Source organism: Epinephelus lanceolatus, chromosome 5, assembly GCF_041903045.1.
Source record: "Epinephelus lanceolatus isolate andai-2023 chromosome 5, ASM4190304v1, whole genome shotgun sequence".
NCBI classification, from domain to species: domain Eukaryota; kingdom Metazoa; phylum Chordata; class Actinopteri; order Perciformes; family Serranidae; genus Epinephelus; species Epinephelus lanceolatus.
In genome coordinates, this window is record NC_135738.1 from 18,315,586 (window position 1) to 18,327,692 (window position 12,107).

Consider the following 12,107-nt stretch of genomic DNA (forward strand, 5'->3'; position numbering starts at 1 on the left):
AAGATGAGCAGAATTAGTGTGCTATGGTGCTTTAAGTGTAAAAGGAAAGATTCATCAGTGGATTCATTATGTGTTAAAAAGCTGATTTGTAGAAGCTGCAGGTTTAATTATGAGCTCAGTGCCGATTCTAAAGAAACTACTCATTTCACTACCTTCCCATCTCCACACCTCTGAGCTAATTCATTTCTTTTTTATTTATTTTTTTATTTCTCATTTTCGTCTTTGTATTTTGACTACCCGGTGGCTGAAAGAGCTCCATGTCCATTCATTTCACCACGATAAGGACAGTTTTTACAAAAGGGCTCCTCTCGTAAGATTTAAGTGTGGTGACTCTTATCAGGGAAAAGGAGCCTCGTGATGTCATGTCATGCCAGGAGCTAATACCTCACCACTGACTCACCAGCACTGCCTTTTAAGCAAAATAACACAGTCACAGCAGCGACCCTGCCGCTCTAATCCACTATTGTCTAAGACACTTAACCTCAGGATAATGAGTACAGCTTAGTGTTCTCTCAGGAGACTGTTTTCAAGTAACTCAGCACAGCCTCATCTCATCCACACTGCCAAACATCTACTTCTCATTTAAAACACGATGCTGGACTCCACAACAACAACTGCAGGCTACAGGAAGGAAGATGAAAATGGAGAGTATCCACAAACTGGATTAAAACTGTTACAGGACTAAGGGAAGGGTCTTCATCAGGCAAATGGACACAACAAAGGACAAAGGGTTTTATTTTGGCACAAAACTGATAACATCCTGTTGACATTATAGTCACGACTTCATAGTCATAGTCAACAACACTTACGTAGCATCGGCCAAACGTGTTATCAAAAAATCTAAATGGCTGCATAAAAAATAACCTTGTAATTGAGAAATGAGGAAAACATGGTTGAAGAACATCCAATTTTTTGGTAATTTACAATGAAGCTTATTGTTTTCTGTCTGTGGATGAGTCAGCTCTAGTCATACTGCATCATTGTTTCACCACCAGATACTCAGTTGATCTTTAAAGTAATTTACAAAGCAAATATGTCAATTATTTGCTGCTTCCAGCTCCTACAAGATGAGGATTTGTTCCTTTTTCTGTGTCATATCAGTGTAAAATGAACACATTTGAATAGATGTTAGAACAGAACAAGCAACCTGAAGATGGTACCTTGAACTCTGGGAAATGATAATGGGTACCTAAGTGATCGCAGGAATATTATTTGACAGCTCAGCTCAGCAAGTGTGACTGTTTGATTCTTTTCTTTGTCATACATGGTAGTAAACTTCTTGGATGAAACAATGCATTTGAAGGCGTCACCTCAGACTCTCTGATGTTGTGTTAGTAATTTTCTGACATTTATTAGACACTAAATCAAGACAGTAATCTGCAGATGAATCAGTAATGAAGACAGCTGCAGGCACACTGCACATGATATCCTTTTATGCAGGCTATGGAAAACTGAGTTGGCCAATAGGCAGGTTTGTCTGCTGCTGCTGCTGGGCTCATTACACACACACACATACCCAGACACACACACACAGCGAGGAAGGAAAGCCGCCTCTGTTTTTTTCCACATAACTGTCAGTCAGCGAGTCCGGGGCAGAGGAAGTGGGACAGATGATGATCCCTCTGAGACCGAATGAAATAAAAGATTGAATAATGAAGACATCAGGTCCACGTGTTCACTCAGTAACACATAGTGGTTTGAAAGAATATGCTGATTAGAATAACATGTAGGCCTATTTCAATAGACAGGTAAACTTTTGTAATACTGTTTTTATTATTTTTGTGGATCCTTATCAACTATTCTTCCTGGGGTAGAGTAGTAGTAGTAGAGTTTTGTTCACCTCATTGGGCCGCAAAAGGGTAGGGCTTAACAGATATTTTGAAATGTCGGGTTTCTCAAGAATGCAGTCGTGAAGGTGTGCTTAGGTTTAAGATTGAAAAAAAGAGTCTGCACACTAGACTGTACTCCCATGAACATATATTTAATTTAATCACCACCAAGGTGATGTTTTGAGCTTCACACTCTTCATTAGACAAAATACAGTGCAGAGACACAGCTCCAAATACCTGCTGGGCCAGGTCAGCTGACAGATTGCCTGGTTCTAGTAGGCGCTCATAGATGATTTACATTTAGGCACAAAAATTAAATGGTTATGTTTAGGAAAAGATCATGTCTTGGCTTAAAGGATAACTTCGGTGTTTTTCAACCTGGACCCTATTTCCCTGTGTAAATTAGTCAAAGAGACCGAAGTGAACAACAACATTGGTCCAGTATTGAGAGAACTGACAGCAGCCAGCAGTCACACAAAAGGGCTGTAATGGGAGCACAGAGGGCAACTGAACATCGTCACTGTGGCTCAGATTGTTATAAGTGTCTGAAGTGTCTCTTTACCTTTCACTTAATGTGGTCTGTTTGTTATGGCCTCGTTAAGCAGACGTACAGTTCTGAAATATCACAAGATGTCATGAGATGTCACTTGTTGCAGTCAGACAACAGTGGAATCGTGAGTGAGATTTGGAGTATAATAACCAGCTAATAACCAGCCAAGCTAAAATCAATGTTAATAAGCCAGCGTGTTCCCAACTACGGGTGCTGACCCTTAGAGAGGTAACATAGCTCAGGCCTTTGAATTAGATGGCCATCCATATATATTTGTGACAGAGTATATGGATGGAGTGTGGATGACCTATGTTTGGCAGCACAAACCACAATGTGCTGCTAAAAACATCCAGGTTCAGAGCCACAAACACTGATGGTTGCCAAAACACAACCAGCGTTGTTGTTATTAAGTGGTTTTAAACAGTGGTTTGTAGTTTGGCAGGCATCTTGCCTAGGTGACACGCCATCCACCACATTACATCAGTTTTGAAACATTGATATTATTCGTATGAAAGGTGCGAAATTTGACGTTTTCATGGTAACTGGGCTGAACAATAGTGAATGAGGATAATAACAACGACATGAAGTACAACACTGTATCTTAAGTGGGATTTATACTTATGTGGCAGACCCTACGCCTTAGCCTACACTGCTGTGAGCATTTACCTGTGCGGTGGTGTGTCTGTGTCACTCTGCAGTCACATCTCCAAAACACTAGTTGGCGGCGGAGGTTTCTGTGAAGTGCTGTAAAGTTAAGTTGATTCAAAACACACATTAAACACACATTAAACATGGCTTAATAGCAACACTTTCAAACACAAGTACACAAATCAGCTTCACTACAACTCGCAGCATTCACAGACAAACACTTGTCTTTATCTGGACACATTTTCCCCACCAATACAACATGCTAACGTTATTAGCACAAGCCTATGGCATTTTACATTGTATAAATTAGCCTAGCAGCTAGCAGAGATTTCCTCTTCTCATATGAAACCAGGGGCAACAGCAACATTTAACAAAGGAAATGTTATAAAACTTGCTCCAATACAACTCACAAGGTTCACAGACAAAACAATTCTCCTGTAGTAAACACGTTTTCCAAACAAAAATAACATGCTAACGTTAGTAGCACAAGCCTATGGCATTTTACATTGTATAAATTAGCAAGCAGAGATTTCCTCCGCTTATATGAAGCCAGGATAAATCCCGAAGTATAATATGATATAATATTATGTAACAAAACATCTTTTGTTTCTCTAAACTCTTTTTAAAAAACAGTGTTACTTGTTAAATGTCTGATGGCAAACCGTTCCATATTTTCATTCCTCTAAAAATAACATTACGTTGCCTTGCATTTGTTTTTGAAACAGGAAGTGAAAACAGCCTCTTGATGCATTCTCAGGATTAAAGTTGTGGCCATTACTACTTTCCTTAAAGGACCACTTTGGTATTTTTCAACCTGGGCTCTATTTCCCCATGTGTATGTGTGCGTATGATTCATGGGTACCATTCGTTCTAAAATTGTTTCAGTATTGAGGGAGGTGGATGCAGCCGGCAGCCACGAAACGTGCTAAAACGGTAACGGGGGCAAATCCGTCCCGTATAAGTTTGCGCATTAAAAGTGCTTTTTGTCGCCACTGACCGGTTCAGATCGCCAGTGCTATCTCTGTAGATAGCATATTGTAGCGGCCCTGGGGCAGTGGTGAGTGTGAATGAGTGGAGTCAGCTGTCAGTCAGTGTAGGAGCAGAGAGGGGGAGGGCTGCCCCGCTGGGTACTGTAAGTGAGTATGTGTGTATGAAGTGTGTGTGTTACACTAGAAGAGTCAGAGTTTGGGACGGAGTCTTTTACGTGCTACCCCCTGGAGTGTTACCAGAGTTTTTGAAGCGCTCAAATAAACGAACCTTTTTCCCGAACACAAGAACAGGATGTCGCGCAACACCCCGTACAGCTTTCATAGGCTGCCTTTGTCGGACGGCGAGATGCTTAAGTTGTGGCTAGTTGTGCTACAAATGGATGCTAACACTCCTCTCCAGACACTGCGCCTTGCAGACCATCGGGTCTGCAGTGCTCACTTCTCCCAAGATGACTACTGCCAGCGGAAGAAGAGAAGACATCCAATCCCGAAACACCTCGTCCTCAAGAAAACGGCTGTCCCATGAGCAGAGAGAGCTACAGACACAGTGGAGCAAAGCTCGTGACATCACACAGCCCAGAGGTAAGGGAAAGGCTAGTATGCTATTTACAGAGATAGCACTGGCGATCTGAACCGGTCAGTGGCGAAAAAAAAAACACTTTTAATGCGTAAACTTATACGGGACGCATTTGCCCCCGTTATCGTTTTAGCTCGTTTCGCGGCTCCCGGCTGCATCCACCTCCCTCAATACTGAACCACTTTTAGAACAAGTTGTACCTATGTGCACACATACACATGGGGAAATAGGGCCCAGGTTGAAAAATACCGAAGTTGTCCTTTAATGTGCTGGATGCCAACCTGCATTTTACACCATAGAGCTCATGCATTTAAATGAGATGTATGTTTGCCAGGATGTTTTCTCTCTAACTATTTGTCTCCCTCTCAATGTGTGTTTTTTAGTCCTCTCTCCGCTTCACTGGTGCTCATCCAGCACAGTTGCTGGTGGGGGTGTCTCTGCGGCTGCACCCACTGCCTGCCGTGCTCCTCAGCATCCTGTTCACATTGTGTCATCAACATGTTCAGGCAGCACCGCCACAATGGACCCCACCTCCTCCTGCAGACTGACCCGTCTCCCTGGTCCCCACCCTCTGCACAGACCCTCACTGGCTTTCCTGTTTTTAATCTCTCTCGAGGATTGTACATAAACAAACTGTGTGCACTCACTTGCTAACACATATCCGGCTGATTGATATGTATAATAACGTAACTAGCAGAGTCTATCCCCAGTCTGGTGCAGATTACTTTAAAGCCTGAGGAGCTCTAATCAGAAATGAGCAGTATGAGTCACAGTGCCCCTGTGTGAAATGGAAAGACGATCAGCATAGTTCCATTAGCTGTTTAAATTGTTTCTGTGATAGGCTGAGAAGCGGCAAGTGGCTGCAGGTCAGTGGGTGTCCTCCGCCTCATTTCCTGCCCAGCGGCTTGTAGGCAGAGAAGAATGATACCCTGACTCGTTCAGAGCCACCTTCCTTTCTCTCTCCTCCCCTTCATGCCTCCCTCTCTCTCTCTCTCCTCTTGTGGGCTAATCCAGTGTGATAAGGGCAAGCTCTCCTCTCCATGTGGCCTCTTTGGCCCGCGGAGAGTAAAGACCTCTGAAATCACTCTGCTGCAGCTGCACTCTGCCAAATACCGGTGAGCATCAGCAATATGAATATGTGAAAACACACAGTTTCCACTCCAGCCTGCTGAGATGGAGGTGAGATAGAGAGGGAGAGAGGAGGATGGACATGAAGAGAAACACTTGGTGCCAAATGTGAACTGAGATAGAAAACAACTGGGTGTCAGTTACATGTTCCATAAAAAGCGAGCAGCAGCTTCCAAAAAAAGCCTGTTTCCATTCCTACAAGAGTACATACTCAAGTACTCTACCTTTGTAAACATGGTTACTATGCAGCTGAAGATTTTACATCAAAACCAACCATCTGATGAAATATGATGCATCTTTGAATATCAAACTACCTGCATACAAGGTAGCCCAACACGATCTCATTCCGTAGTACTCGTACTGGTGCTTGGGCAGTGATTTGCGTGTCAGACACTGACGAAAAAGGCTGTCCTTTCGGGTTGGACGCCATCAGTGTGTAACAGTGTCTGATGGTGTCAGAGGGAAACCTGCTGGACAACAAGCTAAGTAGGTGAAAAGTCCAAGTTGGGAAGGTGGGAGGGGTGATGGGTCGATACAACAACCACTGACTTTTACCCAGGAGGCCAGTGTTTGCCTTCCTATTGTCATGATCCTGGGTTTTTGTTTATATTCTGTTGTCCTATGGACTTTGTTTTCTGTTTGTGTTCCTTGTTTCGTGTTATTCATCCATGTTTAATCTGCTTCCTGTTTTATTTTGTAGGCTCTCTCCTCATGTGTCTGGTTTTACTTCCTGTCTCTGTGTGTTTTCCCGCCTGTTTTCTGTCACACCTGTCTCGTTAGTCCTCCCCTGTTCCCAGAGTCTTCCCCTCACACCTGTTCTGCATTAGTCTTGTCTGCTCCACCCTTGTTGTTAGCCAATCCCCATTTCCCACCTGTAGCCCGTGTCCTCCTTCTATAGCTCTGTCTCATTCTTGTGGTTAGATTTCTGTGTATATATATCTGTGTGTTTCCCTTTGTCCTTTGTCACTTCGTCCTGTGGTCATTCCTGAGCTCACCTCCGTGTTCTTGGTGTCATTCCCTGCTCTGTTTCCTGCTCGGTGTTCTGTTTGTTTTTCAGTTCATTGTATTATCCCTGTTGGTTTTCGGATTAGTTTTGGTTCTGCTTTCATTTGGACTTCCGGTTACCCGCTTGATCTTGATGTTTTTTATCAGCTGCAATAAAGCTCGCTTTTTGTTAAAACATCAAGCTACCTGCATTTGGCTCTTTACTGAACTGATTTATCACACCCATATAAATGTAAAGCCAAACCCTGTACTTCTTTCTAAACCTAACCATGTGTTTGTGTTGGTTTAATGTAACCATGTGTGTTGGTTGTTGGGGAAAAAAACCAAAACATCAATTTGTGGTGTTGTGCCAATCTAGTACTTTTTTTTTTTTTTTTAAAGAGACAGTATGCAAACTGTACATTTCCTGTGAAAATGGAAGTGTATTTTCCGAGGCTACCTTGCACGTCATGTCATCGTGGAAAGTCCATGACCAAGCTACGATATGTGACAAGGTGGGAGTGAGAATGTGTTGTTACACCTCATTTCCATATAGCTCTGTGTATGATTGTGAGCCAACCATGAGTCCTTTTATTCCTATAAGAGCCTCCGTGATCTCTAATGTGTTTGCAAAACTCTTCATTCTGTTTTTTTCTGTTCCGAATATACCTTTTTTTCTAAATGAAAAACAGTTTAGCAAGGTAACACAGTAGCATGCTAGCTGTGTAACACATAGAGTGCATGCATAGTGGATAATACGTCTTTTAACAAAAAATATTTTACAAAACTGGCTACAGATCTGACAGGCAGACCTCCTCATTTATGTTTTTGTCTCTGTGCTGCTTCATGGACATGTTCCAAAAGATTTACTGCCATTTCTGAGGAGGTGTTTCTATCCATCTGTAAAGAGATGCATTTCCTTGCATTCCAGACAAACCTGTGTGGAAATTAGGTGTTAAAGTACATAATGTGTGTTTCAACTGTGTTAAAAGTAAACCAGATGTTATGTTACTTATTATACGTGTCAAAATATATGAAAGATTAATTTCTTTTACTCTTTTTTTTTTCTTAAATCTGTCAGTCGGAATAGTCAGGGATGTGAATGTCAGCAGGGGGCTGTGGGGCTGACACTTAAAGCCTCTGGGGCTGTTGACTTGTTCATTAAACCATTCATGGATGCAGTGTGTTTTAAAGCATCTCTTTAATTACAGAAATAAGTAAACCATCATTAAAAAGTAAAAAAAACATGTTTTTGTCAAGTGGTTTCTCATTTCCAGATTCTCTGTCCACTGGAATAGATTCAAAAATTAACACAGGTATTTTAATATAATTTATAGATGTATTGCTATGATTTATAAGTCTATATGGAGTGGAAATCTACCATTACAATATTTTGGGTGGAACAGAGAAATGCAATTTTCAGAATAATGCATCAGTAATAATTAATATTGCATCTCAACACCTTTGATACTTGATGCAATAGCACTGAATCTTTGAACACTTTGATTTTCTTGCTTACTTCTACTGATGATACTTCCTCATCTAAATCTGAATCTTGGTAATTTTACAAACAGCTACCTAGCTAATGATCTTATAGACAGACATGTTAGTTGTGCTGTTTGTGTAGGTGAGTTAGCTGATGAGCTTTGGGTGGTTTGTTAAATACTGTGACCTGACTATTATCTGGCTTGGTTACACCTGATTGTCCGGTTTTGAACTGGCCAATTTTATGTGGTTGTGTTGTGGTTTTATTATTTTTAACTAGTCTGATTTTATCTGGTTTTATTGTGTTAAACTGTTGTTTTTATTACTTTAATTATTTATGGAATGAGTGAACTAGGCATGTCAACGCAAGTGTTCCTATGTATGATGTCTACATGTGTGTGTTTTTGTGTGTATGTGGTATGCAGTGGCTTTGAGTCCAAAACAAATTGCCCTGTGGAACAATAAATAATACTTACCTTATCTTACCTTAAACTGCATGCTTCTCTGAGAATACCCTTATAAACCCCTCTGCAGATCTGTGCAGATATGTGTGTAATTGTAGACTGCAGAGGAGCCGACATGCAAACCTCCAAAATCTATACACGTCATGCGGACCTGCACATCAAGCACATTAAACTGTTAACCCGTCTGCATGTGCACCTACATGTATGTGCAGCCCAGGGAGGCATTGTTCCATCTTTAGTGCTGGCAAGACGTGATGTTATTGACAGAGGCTGACATTGTGTAGCTTGCTAAGTGGAGTTAGCAGAGGAGGTTTTGTGCATTGTTTTGTTGGCTTGGCTGCATGCATGCTGCCGGTGATGGCAACATGCTGGTTAGCTTGACATGAAAGCAGAACTCTTTCTGTCATGGGCAATTTGTACAGTGTGGTATTAGTACTGCTGTTACAGTACCTGAAAACCTGATTTTAAGTCTTACGTCTTTATGAGAGTATTCAGGATTAAATAACCTATTAAATATGTTAGTAGAGTGGAAATGATTAGTTGATTAGACAGAAAATACTTCAACTTTTGGTAATCAATTACTTGTTAAAGACATTTTTAAACCAATAGTGTCAAAATTCCCTTCTTTTGAATATGGATAATAGCTGGTTTCTGTCGTCTTCTATGATGGAAAATTGACATTTTTAATTAATCAATTAATTGGGAGAAAAATGGCAGATTAATCGATAATGAAAATCATAATTTGTTGCAGCCCTAGAAGAAACATTTCACATTAACCTCAGCTACCAACTTCATCATTCATTGTGTGGGTGTGGCTCGATCAGATTTGATTACAGGGGCATCTCTTTTCTCACATGGTGCATAGAAATATGTGACATCATGTTTTCCATCAGAGCCCTGCTTGCTTTAAACTTGACCAACAAGCACAGACAAAACACAAATGCTAAAATATCTCATGTGAAAACCAGTCATTGAGCTGAGGACAGAGAATTAATGCATGACATCATAGCCCATATCCAGTGTTCCTTTAAGACTCTACACCACTGTTTGAGATCACAGACTGCAGCTGTAGTTAACATCTTTAGCTGATCACACCTGAGGGCTGTGCTTGAGGTGCTAATTATCTCTCATTGTGCCCATAAATACCTCATAATCACGCTGTAATCTCCTGTACCAAATTGCGGCCACAATATTGTTGCATCGTTGTACCCCACGAGCCATAATGAGATATCTCTGCATTGAATGCTGAGGGTGTTTGCATGTGTGCCTGTTTGTGTTGATGTAAACCTTTGTGTGCTTCAGTAGGAGTTTATGTCCGAACTGATTGATGGAGGTGGTGGTGGAGGCAGCGCTCCCCTGATTGAAGCTACAGGCAGCACTAGGCTTCTCATTAACCTATGATAATGCACCTGTCACCCTGATACCAAAGCCTCGCAGCACATTTGTTGCGGATGGCTGTTCTCGCTTCTTCTTCGCTTTTTTTTCTCTTCTTCGTCTGACTTCCCTCCCTGCTCCATCTATCTCCTTCTGTTTCTCTCCTCTCTCTCAATTTCTGCTGCACTCTTTTACATTAACACCTATACAGTCAGCTTGGCTGTTTGGAGAGTCTTGCTGACTCCGTGCCAAAGCTGACCACAGCAGATGGAGGTTTGTGCATGTTTGTTTCTCCCCCTCCTCGACTGAATGCAGCAGCTACAGTATTTAATAGGATCTGTGTTCACTAACCCACCGGGACCAGGGTTGATAGGGGATCAACTGTTCCAGCTTTCAGGGCTGCGTTTGTGTATGGACTACAAATGCGACGGCCTCTCCAAAATGGCCAACAGTATGTGCCATCACACAACATACGCCGTCGGAGTTGACTAATTCGCTGGCTGACAGAGATGTGATCTCTCCTTCTGGTCAGTGTTTTATTTTATCTCACACTGAGAAGACCAGAATTGGGTTTGTACCAGCCACAGTGTTTATAAGTTTGTGTGTGATGTCCCTGCTAGGCTCTTTGTTTCCACTAAATCGGGTTGCACCACTGAATGCACCATAGATCACCACTAAACCTTAAAAAATGAGATTTTAGTAAAGTGTGAATTGATTGCTAGCATACACACATAGCTCCATCCAATCCAAAGCAATCAACTAAATCTACAGTTAGTGTAGCCTCACAAGCTGTAGCAAAACATTATCATTTTAAAGCGACAATAAATATAATAGACATCACTACCAGTGCTTTATAGATGTAAGTATGACCGTGACAACGTTGTTATGGCTAGTCTTGTTTTCACTTTGAGTCTGCGTGTGTGTGACACCTCTTATAGTAGGAACTACCACAGAAGTGTTTTTCAGTATTCTGCCAACTGTTTATATCTGTCTGTCTGTCTGTAGATTTTTGCCAGAGTGACGTTGCAACCGTGCAAGATGCCACCACCAGATTTTACAGGTGTGTAGTTGAGATCAAAATGGAGGCAGAGTTTGCAGATGGGTGTGGTCCGAACAAGGGTGCCAGAAGTAGGGGGGTAGGAAGTAGGAAAAAAGCCATTGCCACCCCCATTTTTACGACGCTGGCCAACATTCGTTCTAACTCATGGATCACAGTGGGAGTTATTCCACCACAAAATGGTCTCTAGTTTATATTTGCATATGCAAATATGGAGATTATTGTCTATTTGTTTCACCTGCCATGCCATTAAATGTGTCATGTGATGGCCTCTGATTGGTTCCCTCCACAATATATGTGGGGCCATACCTGTGTTGTATGTTTTGAAACCCCTGATGAAGACCTGCAGTGGTTGAAACATGTTGGCTCCTTCAATGAATTAGCCACTGCAATAAAAGCTTTTAAATATTTCCTCCATCATTTTTCTATATTTTTTCGGAGTGCCTGGATTGCCTTTTTGTCAATCCTGTTGTTCCCTGTTCTCCACGAGCACCTCACACAAGGTTTAGATCTACGTTTGTATATACAGAGCAACCAGTCGTCTCTCTTTTTTTCTATGGAGAAATGTGTGTTTCATGGTAACTTAAATGATCAAGTAGTTCAGAATAAGTGTGAAATATCCAATTTTGCTAACGTAACTGATGTGGGGAGTTTAGCAAAACTTCATTGGCGCAACCACAAGACTTTCACCCACACAACCGGGGTTCCAGTCCCCGTGAAACCAATATTTAGGCCCAACAAACATATTTTTCTAAACCTAACCACGTTGTTTTAGCATCTAAACCTAAGAAAAGTGAAAGTGAAACCTTACAAACTGGTAACGGCCATTGGATGGGCTGATAACAGCCCTCTGAACCTACCCTGACCCATATCATATCTTCAACAACACAGAGAAGATCATACATGCTCTTACATCCTCCCGCCTTAATGACTGTAATGCCTTGTTCACCTGACTAAGCAATCGAGCTATACACCGTTCAAAATTCAGCAGCTACACTTTGGACTAAAACAAAACAAACCGC